The following is a 12,517-nucleotide window of genomic DNA, read 5'->3' as shown; positions in this document are numbered from 1 at the left end:
GGAGATACAGCAGGAAAGGAGGCCAGGATGACCTCTGTAGGGAGGCAGAAATCCTAAGGAATGGTCCTCCTTTGATTGGAGAACCCTCAGTTCACCCACCCAGGAGGCAGAGTGCTGGTTGCTAGGCCTTCCCTTCAGGAAAGAAGGACTTACACCTTCCACTGCTGAGAGTGCTGTCTGCAGCCTATCCCCAGCTGTCAGCCCTTCCTCAAGGCCAAAGAAACTGCCCTGCCTAGGGTCATGCCAGCTTCTGGAGCAGCCCATGCCCAGGGGCTGATCCCTGCAAGGCTATCAGGGCTTGCTCCGACAGCCCTACTCCGAACAACTCTGAAGTGTCACCCAGCTCCAGAGTGCTCTTAGGGGTCAGCTGAGGCTCTTCTAGGGCTAGCATTGTAGTTCAGTTTCTTCCTCTGCCTGCTTGGCTTCTAGCCCCTCCCTTCTCTAGGTGCTGACCCTAGAAATCCTCCCCAAGAAAATGTCCTGCATGCTAATCTCCATCCCAGCATCTGCTTCCCCAGGAAATGGGACCTGCAATGTCATGGGTGAGTCACTCTGCCCAGCTGAGATTGCAGAGCTGGGACACAACATGCTGACACTGGATTCCAGGACTCCTTGAGGAGAGAAAAGAGGCAACAACCAGCTTTAATGACCATCTAGTTTGCACACCTTTCCTACACCCTAGCTCCAGCTGCCTCTCCCTCTTCCCATACCTTCTATGAGGGCACCATACTGAGGTTTCTGGCAGTGTGGATTCTCAAATCTTCCTTTCCCAACTAGCAGTCTCCCATATCTTGTGGGTTTGCTGGCTTAAAACCTGAGGAGGCAGGAAAACCGAAGAAAAGAATGAGGATGAAGAAGGAGGAGGAAAGAAGAAGAAAAGAGTGTGTTTACATCTAACATGGAAAGAATGGCCCCTCTTACATGTGAAAATGTGACTATTGCCCCCCCCTCCGCCGCCCCCAGACAGCTCTCTCTTGCCCAGAAAGTGTTAATCCAGCGAAGGCTGGCTTCCCTACAGGCTATTTCCCTGGGCCTGCCTGGCTGGGGATCAGGCCCATTGTTAATAAGTAATGACAGCCCAGCTCCTCCGCGGATTCCCCTGAGGTTTTGTGTCAGAAACGTCTTCCCTTGCTGCTGCTCGAGTTGACAGGCTCCGGCTCCTGGCAGGCAGCTGTGAACACAAACCAGCGTTTGCCAAGATGCCCCACGTCATCGGGCCCAGAGCCCCAGGGCAACACAGGTGAAGATGACCTTAGTTGTCTGCAGGGACTGTGGCCGGAGGGAACCTCATGGCCTCCTTCATCAAGAGGTGGAACCATGCCCTGGTGATTGGTAAATTCTCAAAGCCTTCAGCCAACTGGAGAGGCTGCTTCTGCTCTGTGGGGAATCTACTCATGAAGGTGTTGTTGCCATTGATGACACTATTTAAAAGATACTCCAGGAATAGGGTTTTTCAGGAAGTTCTTTATTGTATCTGACTTAAGTAACACAGCACATTTAGCACTTCACATTTGCCCAGAAATAATTCACAAACAAAAACATTATGGAACCTTTAAGAGAAAAAGAAAATGTTTGTTCCACCTTGCCAACACAAAACCCTGTTTTAAAATCTAGGCCTTATTATTATTCAGGTATGGTGAGGTAAACAGATCAGGAGACGACTGCCATAGAAAGGTAATTGGTTATACTTACAGGGCATGCCAGTCCACAGGGGGCACATGGGGAAACACTGGGGTCAGTCTGGAGGCAGAGGAAGAGGAGGAAATGTGAGCTAAAGCATTTTTGTGGTTTCCATGAAAGGAATGGGTGAGGCAGGATAAGCAGGCCTTGGATTGGCTAGTTGGAGAAATCTCAGTGGGCTCTGGGGCACAGGGACTGTCCCTAGTTGTCTGTGACCTGGCCCTAGGGTGATCAGGGCAGGTGGATAGTGGCATGGAGGGTGAGACCTGATAGAAGAGGTTGCTAGGAGTAGGGCTCTGGATTGGCTGATTTGCATTTGAAAGCATGCTCACCGTTGAGTTGTTTACTATCTATAGGAATTGGCCAGGAATAAGCAAGGCCCCCATATGTCCAAGCATCAGAACACTGAAAATAAAAGGCATGCTTAATACAGGTCCTCTTTTAGCCTTTTGCTGTGCTTGTTTTATACTGCCTGGAATCATGTTCAGCTTGATTGTTATTTGAAATCCACTGATTGCACATTCCTAGCAGTATTATTAATAATAACAGAAAGTATAAATGACCCAAATACCCATCAGTATAAAAATGGTTAAGTAAACAATGGACTAACCATACCATGGAATAGTATACAGCAAATAAAAATTAAGACATACCGAGGTGCACTGATATCTACTGTTCACAGAGATGTACTAAAATTTTAAAGTTGTAGAATGACTTGCATACACAATGCAATCTCATTTGTATAAAAACAAAATGAATAATAAAGAATCTTTAGGTAGTATATATACATAAATGAATAGAAAAAAAATGTCTGAAAGAAGACACATCCAAGAGTTAGCAGTTTTTACCTCCAGGGAGGGTGTCACAGCTTGGATTCTCTAGGAAGCAGGCATTGAGAGGGAGTCAGGAGTGCCAAGGGTTTCTTTGGGAGGAGAACCCATGAAATGAGAAGTACAGAAGTAGGACTGGACAGGTACAGCTGACAGGCAGCAATACTGATCTGAAAAGTTTTTGCCCACTCAGCTGGAGCACCGAGCAAAGGGTGCCCATTAGAGCAGCCCGATGTTGGGCAGAAATGATCAGCCCTGAGTGCCAGTGCCTTGCTCAGCTGCTGGTTGTCCCGCCCGCGGGACCGGTTATTTGGTGGGAGAACCGAGGAGAACCCAACCTAAAGAAAAGAGGGGTAACACGGACGAGAGAAAAGAGTGGAGGCAAGACAGTGTTCTGATCAAGCCTCAAATTTTATTCTGAGCAGCAGTTGCTTTTATACAGGAAATAAGAGAAAGGGGTAGGGCTGATTAGGGAAAGAGGAGTATATGGCATGATCTGATTGGCCAGCTGGCATCAGCGTCGTTCTGTCCTGCGGGTATTGCGGCTTCCTGTTGCTTAGTTAGAAGGTGCTGAGTGACTTATGCAAAAAGAAGAACAAGTTCTTTCCGGCTACGTGACCTTCCTGGTAATTTATAATGGCGGACCTCTAGTCTTAAGATGGCTCCTGACATCTCCCCCTTTTTTATTTCTTAAAATGCCAAAGCCTTTTTTGCTGAGGCGCAGATAGACTGTGCCTGTCTTAGGCGACCCCTCACCAGTCTGGGCCTTACCCGTCATCGGCACATGAAAGTCATGCAATCATGCCCTGTCTTAGGTTGGTCCCAGCCCTGAGGGATTCTTACCCGTCTTTGACTACCAGCCTCTGCGTCTTGGGGGTGAGCTTTAACCGAGTGAGGGAGCAGTGGCCTGACTCCTCCCGAAGGCTGGGAGTGGCAGAGTGATGTCAGCTAACCTCTAGGTAGCCAGGCATGCTCTCAGGGAATTCTGGAGCAGGTCAGGTAAGGACCTTCCCTTGCACTATTAGACGTTGCACTCAGCTCGGTGCCCAGGCCTCTTGTTTTATATCGGAAGAGGCGGGCCTGTCTCCAGTTACCAGGCCGTCCCCGAAGGGCGGGAGCTAGGTCCTACGGATAAAGCGCCATATTTTGCTATACCAGGGAAGGTTTATTTCTTCATCGAGGAGGGAGAACTGCAGACCAGCAGGCGCGGTGGGCGGTTCTTGATTGTAGCTGTCAACCGGCTCCTGGGAGGCAAGGCCAGGAGGAAGGCCAGGAGGCCTTTGCAAGCACTGTAGAGTCAGCGCCCGTGTCAAGGATGCCTTTGAATTTTTTGCCATTGATTTTGAGTGTGCGGTATGGGCGTTCTCGAGAAAGTTGTTGGATCCAAAAAATATCAGAGGAACCAGGCGTAGACGCCCCTCGGGAAGGCCCTAGGGAAGGATTAGATGTGTCGAGGGGTAGGGGTAGAGCCTGAGCAAGGCGTTGACCTTGGTGTATATAAAGTGGGCCTCTGGAGCTACTGGCTAATATCTTTATCTCCCCGGAATAATCACTGTCAACAATAGAGGGAAAAATGGTGATGCCCTGCAAGGTAGAGGAGGCCCTTCCAAGGATAAGAAAAAATGTTTTAGGGGGAGGGGGCCCAAAAACGCCTGTGGGGATCACCTGAGTCCCGCTATCGGGCTCTAATATGATGTCGGAGGAGGCACAGAGGTCCAGTCCTGCGCTTCCTGGGGTGGCCCTGTAAAGGGAATGGACTGATTTTGGGGAAAGGTGGGTAGGGGCTGAGTTTGTTCTATCTGGCTGTTCCCCGAGGCCCTGAGAAAAGGGATTGGCTGAGGGGCCCGGGGCTGGCCCCTCTGCCCGTTTCCCTGCTGGCGAGTGATGGAGTTACCGAGTATGTCGGTGGTGGAGCGGCAGTCTCTAGCCCAGTGTCGGCCCTTTTTGCAAATAGGGCAAGGTGTCGAGGGAGGAGAAGGTCCTTTATTATAAGGGCCCTGAACCCTGGGTTTGTCATGGGAACCGTGGCATTGACGGGCAAAGTGCCCTGGCTGACCGCATTTGAAACAATTTTTTTGTTGGCCAGGGTTGGCCTGGATTGCAGCACCAACCGCTAGATGAATGGCCTGAGATACCTTGGAAGTAAATGGATCAACGTCTCGGCACAAGCGAAGCATTTCATCGAGCGTCTTGTCCCGGGTCTTACCCCTGAGGACGGCCCGGCAGGAGGCGTTAGCATTTTCAAAAGCCAATTGTTTGACTAACCTGTCATTAGCGGCGTTGCGAAGCGCGCTCAGCAGCCTCTAGAAGGCGACTGACAAATTCACTGTAATCTTCCTGGGGACCTTGGATAACCTTGGTGAGTGGTGTGGTGGGGGTGCCAGAACTAGGAAGAGTTCTCCAGGCCCCAAGAGCGGCATTATGTGTCTGAGAAAGGAGTCCAATAGGGAGATTTCGTTGTCGCTCTTCAGTGGCATATGTCCCCTGACCAGTAAGTTTTTCAAAGGTCCAAGAATGAGAGCGGGGATTTTTAAGATTATTAGCAGCTATAGTCTGGCAGCGGTCACAGAAATCAGCCCGCCAAGTTAGATATTGGCCACGGGTGAGGACAGCCTGGACTATGCGGAGCCATTCACAAGGGAGAAGGTGTCCCCCTCGAGACAGTGTTTCGAGGACAGATAAGGTGTAAGGAGCATTGGGTCCATAAGTCCTGACAGCTGTATTTAGTTCTTTTAAGTTTTTGAACTGTAATTTATGGAACTCTCTACGCTCCGGGGCGGGGGGAGGGAGTTCGTCGTCACTGCTTTCTTCTTCATCATTATTGTCAGCAGTGTCCTCTCCACCTTCAGGGGCATCAGGGGGATCAGCGGTGTTAGAGGTGGGAGATTCAGGTCGTTGGGATCGGGTGATGACAGGGAAGGTGAGGGTTTTTGGTTTGGGGTTTTTGGAGGGTTTTATGGGCAAGCGTTGGGCGGTAAGGACAGTCTCTTGTAAAGCAGCCTGAAGGGAGGCTAGTTTGTTCTCTATCTCGGCCATCTGTGCAGCAAGCTTATCTTTGGTTTGTGAAAGGTTGTTGCCGTTGGAGGCGGGGAATGGCAGAACAGGCGCACAGAACTGTGGATTGTAGGGTGGGAGCCAAGTAGAAGGCCAATCTGGGTTATGATATCGTACGGCCTCATCTCCTAAGGTGGCGGCATCACCAGGATCTAAGGGGTCATTGAGTGGTCTTTTAGTTAGTAAGGGATTGGTAAGAGGACTTTTAGGAGAAGGGGGATGTTCTGTGGGCAAAGAAGGGTATATACCTTTAGTTGGAGAGGGATCGCTCATGTCTATAACGACTGAGGGACATCTAGAGGGGGGCTTCTCAGTGGGAAGAGAAGCAACGGATGCTGAGCGAGACAGCGGTTTAAGGCAGTACTCCGCTACTGACAAGAGTTGTCGTTTTTCGGGGTCATCGGAGGCGGTTTCTACAATATCTCGAATTAGTCCCCAATAAGAGAAAGCAGAGACGGGGACGGCATCAGGGCCTTCCTTTTGTAACTTATCGTTTAAGTCTCTGCCTACCTTTTGCCATTTTTTTGGATGGATTTCGGGGCCATTTACTATGAACCAGGGACAGACTTCATCAATGAAGAGAAAAAATTTGACTAAATCCTTCTTTTTTACTCGGATTCCTCGTTCCTTGAATGAGCGTTTTAAGTCTTTTATGAATAGTGCTTCTCTGGACAAGGTTTGTCCCATCTTTTTGTTTTATTTATCTAAAAAGAAAGAGGGATAGGAACTGAGGAAGTGAACATAGGTATCAAGGCAAAAAGGAGGAGAAGGGAACTTAACTTCTCTCCCGCGTGGGCAGCCGGTTAGTACAATCCGCTAACACGGACCCCCTGGGGTGCGATGCCTACGGACGTCCCGCCGGCTGTGCCTTTGGGCATAGACAAGGCTCTTTTACAGAGGCGCCAGAGGAGGGATTATATCAGAGGTCTCGACGTGGGCAGTCGGTTGGTACAATCCGCCAACACGGCTTCTCAAGAGGCGAATCGCAGACCTACAGCTCTCTCCAGGGCGGAGGGAGAGGTCTACGACCGGGATGCCCTCTGAGTGGACGACTTCTGCCTTAAAGTCGACTGACACACTGTATTTTCCCAACTCAGAAAAAGCAGCCTCTAACCTCAGGGGTGGACGGCTTGTGCCGAGAAGCGGGCTAGAGAGAAAGGTCCCAAATCCTTTGAAAAAAAAAGGAAAAGACAAGAGGACCTAGAGAAGACAGAGGGAGTTATGCTCAACTCTTTTCCCCGTTTAAAATTTGTTACTTATGATCCTAGCAGTCCGTGTTGAAACTAAACTAAGGCGGATGAACACTCACCGAAGACGGCGATCTCCGGTGAGCCGAAGACGAGGACCTTCCATGAGCGGTGAAAGGCAGTCTTCTCTGAAAAACTTCTCCTTAACGAGCTGCAGCCTCTGTTATTTCGTAGTCCGCCTGGGTAAGGGTTCTGCACTCGTGCCCCACGTTGGGCGCCACTTGTCCCGCCCGCGGGACCGGTTATTTGGTGGGAGAACCGAGGAGAACCCAACCTAAAGAAAAGAGGGGTAACACGGACGAGAGAAAAGAGTGGAGGCAAGACAGTGTTCTGATCAAGCCTCAAATTTTATTCTGAGCAGCAGTTGCTTTTATACAGGAAATAAGAGAAAGGGGTAGGGCTGATTAGGGAAAGAGGAGTATATGGCATGATCTGATTGGCCAGCTGGCATCAGCGTCGTTCTGTCCTGCGGGTATTGCGGCTTCCTGTTGCTTAGTTAGAAGGTGCTGAGTGACTTATGCAAAAAGAAGAACAAGTTCTTTCCGGCTACGTGACCTTCCTGGTAATTTATAATGGCGGACCTCTAGTCTTAAGATGGCTCCTGACAGCTGGTCAGAGTCACCCCAAGAAGTGCTAGGGTGGACCATGAGGCTGTCGCTGATCAGACTCTGCGCAGCTGGAGGGGTATCAAAGCAGCTCAACTCTGTCTGGGACAGAGGATATGGGTGTGGGGTTGAGGAGGTGATAAAGATACTTTTATTTTCCTAATACTTGGCTTTGCACTTGGAGACGGTATCAGTATACGTAAGTTATAAACAGAGAGACAAATAGAATTCTAACTGGCTCTCATATCTGTGACTCCTCACCCTTCTTATCACAAGTCTTCATGTGCTCTCAGCAGCTGCATGGGTGAAGAAATCCACCCAGCTGCAGCATTTACCCAGTTTTTGGCTTTAACTAAGAAGACCATATGCTCGTTTGTATGCGCTTTCTCCTCTTTTGACTGTCATCCTAATATCATTAACATTCCTTTCTAGGAACTGGTTTGTGGCACTTTGAAGACTCAATATGTAAGATACTAATGCTGGGGGCAGAAGCAAGAGCTTAGGTCCTCATAGGGGAGATGGAGAGTCACATTAGCAGCTTTATACTTTTCAGGGCAGTGCATGTGCTCCTTGCCAAAGGAGAGGTTCAAGTAAGGGGCATTACCCTCCCAGAGGAGGGAATCATGGTTCTAATCATCCCAAACATGGTTCAGATCAAGGCAAGCTTTTTAGATGGATGGCATTAGGCTTAGCCTGGAAGGATGTAAAGGAGAAAAGAGCATTCTAGTCAAAGGAAACAGCATAAACAGAGTCAGGGAGGTGGGAATGTGAACTCTATTTATAGGCTCTAACATAATCCAAAAGTCTAGAAGTCAGACTGCCTTCAGACAAGTTCCAATCTAATGTCTCTCATAATATCTCCCAAGATTGGCTTTCTCTTCATCTTGTCATATGGACTCCCATAGTCTTGGAGTCATTCCCAAATTCCAAACAACGTCTCCACACCACTTACAAAATGGCTGCCATGGTTCCAGACCTCACATTCTTATATCACACTGACCAGGGGCAAAGAGAACCACTCCTTTTAACAGCTACCAAGGAAAACACTGCCAGCATCACTTTCCCATAAGACTCCAGCAAGTGTCTCCTGATATTTCATTGGGTTATGTGCCTCTCCCTGGACCAATCACTGAGGCCTGGGTGGATTTTTCGGCCCTGGAGGGACTTATTGGTTGGAAAGACTTTCATTTTAAAGATAATGCCAGTTCCTGTGGGGCAAACAAGCTTCAGAATTTACCATTTATTCCTAAATTTAGAACATGAGTTGAGATACAAACATAGCAAAAGCCTTCAAAAGCATCATTAGAAAAGAAGACAGGACAACGTAGAGATCTATAATTTTTTCCCTGCTACACTTTAATTGCCCTTTGCTGGCATGCACTGCATAAATTAAGAGCTAGTTAATGCTGTAATGCGTAAAACAATTTCATGCATCTTAAATATTGCACTTGTACTTTAATTCTACATTAAGTGGTCCCTTGAAATTTTTAAATTTACAAAGTCACTGCTGTGCTACATGAAAAAGGTGCTAATTAAGTGTTAATCAGTAGCCAGATAACCTTCCCTGAACCCAGCCCAAGGTCTCCAAAATGACCCATTGCCAGAGAATGTGATGTGATGGCCACAAAACAGAGAGTTGCAGACACAGATGTGAAATGGTTTCTTAGCCACATCCAGCCAATTAAGGCAGATTTGCCTATTATGCAGTTCTAATTAAATGACATCCACTATAGTGGACATGAGGCTAATAATAATAATAGTATTTAATAGTGGCAGAGCTTTACGTATTTAAAACACTGGAGAAACACTGGCTAATTAACAAGTGGGCATCTCTTTTTGGGCAAGGAGAGGGCTTCATTTGGGTGGTCTTGCTAAAATTTGGAAGGCATGCACAAAGAAATATAATGAAAAGAAGTAGTTTCTCACTTTAAGGGACTTACCATCTTATAGACCAGTGGTACTCATAGTGTTGTTCGTGGACCAGTGCTGGTCTATAATAAGATAACCACAGAAATTGAGAGCGACTATTCTGAAACCTTGAAAGTAGCTTGACTTTGCTGTGACATTCAAGTGGGTCATCAGTGGACTCTTATGGATCAGGTCAAACTTCCACAGTGAGTGGAATGTGGCATGAACTTCATAAAAGTCATACACAGTATGACCACATATCAGTCTAGGATGGACTGGAAATTACACATACACACACAGACACACACGCACACAAACACACACACACGTTCTTCACCACAGATGTTCTGAGAAGCACTGTCATAGACCTATCAGTGGAGAATATCGTGACCAGCTTATTTCATCCACATTGTACAGCATGCTATTTCACACTTCTTTATTTTTCCTCTGCTTAGAATGTTCTATGTCTCCAGTTCTCCCACTTTCCTACCAACCACTTTCACACACATGAAATCATCTCAGTTTCTGGAAAGCCCCACTAATGTACTACTTTCTGTGGGAAGACTTTACTATTGTCCCCCCATAATTACCACCATCTCCTGCCAGTAATAGACCAGCTTCAGTCCTGCGCACACTGCACTATGGCACTTTCCACATGGCACTGAATATATTTATGTCACTTTGCCCAATCGGGCTGATCCATCCTTGAAGATAGAGTTAATGCTTTATAGCTTTGAATTCTTAGTGCAGAGCACATAGTAGATGCTCATCAAATGTTTACCAAATTCTGTTTTAAAAAATTGTGTTAAATATACATAATATAAAATTTACCATTCATTACATTCACATCATTGTGCAACCATCACCACCATCCATCTCTAGAATTGTTTTGATCTTGCAAAACTGAAACTCTGTCCCCATAAAACACTAACCCCCCACTCCTCCCTCTCCACCCAGTCCTTGGCTACTTCCATTCTACCTTCTGTCTTTATGAATTTTACTATTGTAGGGACCTCACATAAGTTGAATCATAAAGTATTTGTCCTTTCGTGACCAGCTTATTTCATCCACGTTGTAGCATGTTTAAAAATTTCATTTTTAAGTGAATCCAGTTTTAAAACCTTCAACATTATTATACAACTTTGCAATAAGTAGGGATGGCATCCCCTCTACTTCTGCTTATATCTGAAGCAGAGAAGAGTGAAAGGAAGAGAAGCACATTAATGATCCAGGAGGTGGCAGCAGAAAACAAAGGGGCCCTGTGTTCCGCAGTTTCTCTGTGACAATTCTGGTCCCTGTTTGCAGTTCGACCTTTTGAAAGTCAGAGTTCCCAAATCTGGACACCATGCCCATCAAGGAATGGGCATGAGAGGACTTCTCATAATCAGCAGCAGAGCACAAATGACAATAGAAATTAACTCGAAGTCTTAGCTGTGGTCCCACCAGTACCTGCTGGGTGACCTTGGGCAAGTCACCTAAACTCTCTGAACTTGGTCTGTAAAATTGGAAGATAATACAGTGTATCTTACAGGGTCTTGAGGGGATCTGACCAGATAATGCATACAAACCACTTGGTAAACTTTAAAGCGCTACATGTGCCAGTCTTGGTGGCTTTTATTGCTAGTATAAAGGTTGTAATAAAGAAGACAGCACAGCTTATTATTGCTTTTCCTGGAGAGAAAGTATAGAATAGCTACAGCATCATTTAGCCTTCATCTTTGGGGCTTTTCTGATTTCTTTCCTTTTTCCTTCTTCCATCCTCCAAACCTTTGCGTTAGGAAGAGTTCCTGGTCCCATTCAGCTGAATGCCATCAGCTACCACTACACTGCCAATATGAGAAACAAAGAGGCTCATGGAATTCATTCAGGGCATCAGCAAACACAGGCTGAAAGCATGAGCTGTGCAGTGGGTGTGGTGCTGGCAACAAAAGGCAAAAGAGCCAAGTGGCTGGCCCTGGAGGAGCCCACAGTATTGAGCACTACCCCTATGTAAGCAGATGTCCACAACATCTTCTACTTGTCCCTTCAGGTCCATGCTCCACCCCTCCTCCCTGTCCTGTGCCTCAGAAAGCTGACCCTTCTGCACTCACCCAGGTAAGACACCTGGGCTGACTTACCCTTTCATTGGAGGTCCCTATTCCTTTTAAGGTGGCCTTCCCTACTTACTTCTGCCCCCTCTTCTTGGTTTAAGTAACCACAATCTCTCCTTGTCCCTTTGGGCCTGGGGTAGGAACAACTCCACTACTAACAGCTTCTGCTTCTTGTGCTGCTCCTGTGTTTCCCCTACACTCACATCTTTGTTGATGGTTCCTTTGTACATAGATACTTCTCAAACTCTCCTAACTGCTTCTTGTTGAGTCCCTACCTGATCCACATTAGAACCACTCCAAGCTTCCCCTTCTCCTGCAGCACCCTCCAATCCAGCTCTGCTCATTTCAGGCTATAACCAGAGGAAACAAAAAAGTCAGGCTACATCCAAGAAGATGAGATTTGAGGCTGGGTAAATCTCCTGGATGTCACGAGAGGCCCTGATGAGTTCTGTGAGTGGTATCCCTGGCCTTGGGTGCGTGGGGGATGATGGGGATGGAGGAGAGGAAGGGAAGCACAAGAAAGTCTCATTTTCAGGAATGCTGTTTGTCTGTGGATGCACATATCTCACTCAGAATGGCCTCCATGGAGTTATTTATTGACCATCATTAAAGTGGAGCCTGACTTCATGAGTCTCTCTCTTTTCCAGAAGGATCAGGAGCCTGCAGCTTGTCTGGAATATCAGAGTATGACAGCTACCACATTCTCTTCTTCAAAAACCTACTTGAGCCCCCTTCCCAAAGATGCTCCTCCTCAATCCCCCCTCCAATCCCAGGGCACAAGACCCTGCCCTTGGCCATAGCTGATTGGATAAGGGATGGGCATCTGAGCCGACTGGACCAATCAGATGCTTTCCCACGAATTAGGCCTTGGGACATCTTGGAGATTCTAGGCAGTTTTTGTTGGCTCCTTGAACACTTTGTGCCAGGCACAGTTGTGGGCCAGGGGAAGACAGAAGGTAATAGACAAGAAGGGCCACTCGAGGCAGCCATTTCCCACCATGTGTCCAGAGCAGCAGAAAAGGCTGAGAGAGAAGAAAGAAGCAGTCTTGGAGGAAAGCTGAAATTAGAGACCTCGCAACTGCAGAGACAAAGAAGGAGAGGAT

This window comes from Rousettus aegyptiacus, unplaced genomic scaffold, assembly GCF_014176215.1.
Source record: "Rousettus aegyptiacus isolate mRouAeg1 unplaced genomic scaffold, mRouAeg1.p scaffold_m13_p_9, whole genome shotgun sequence".
NCBI lineage: Eukaryota > Metazoa > Chordata > Mammalia > Chiroptera > Pteropodidae > Rousettus > Rousettus aegyptiacus.
Note: the sequence above shows the minus strand (reverse complement) of the source record.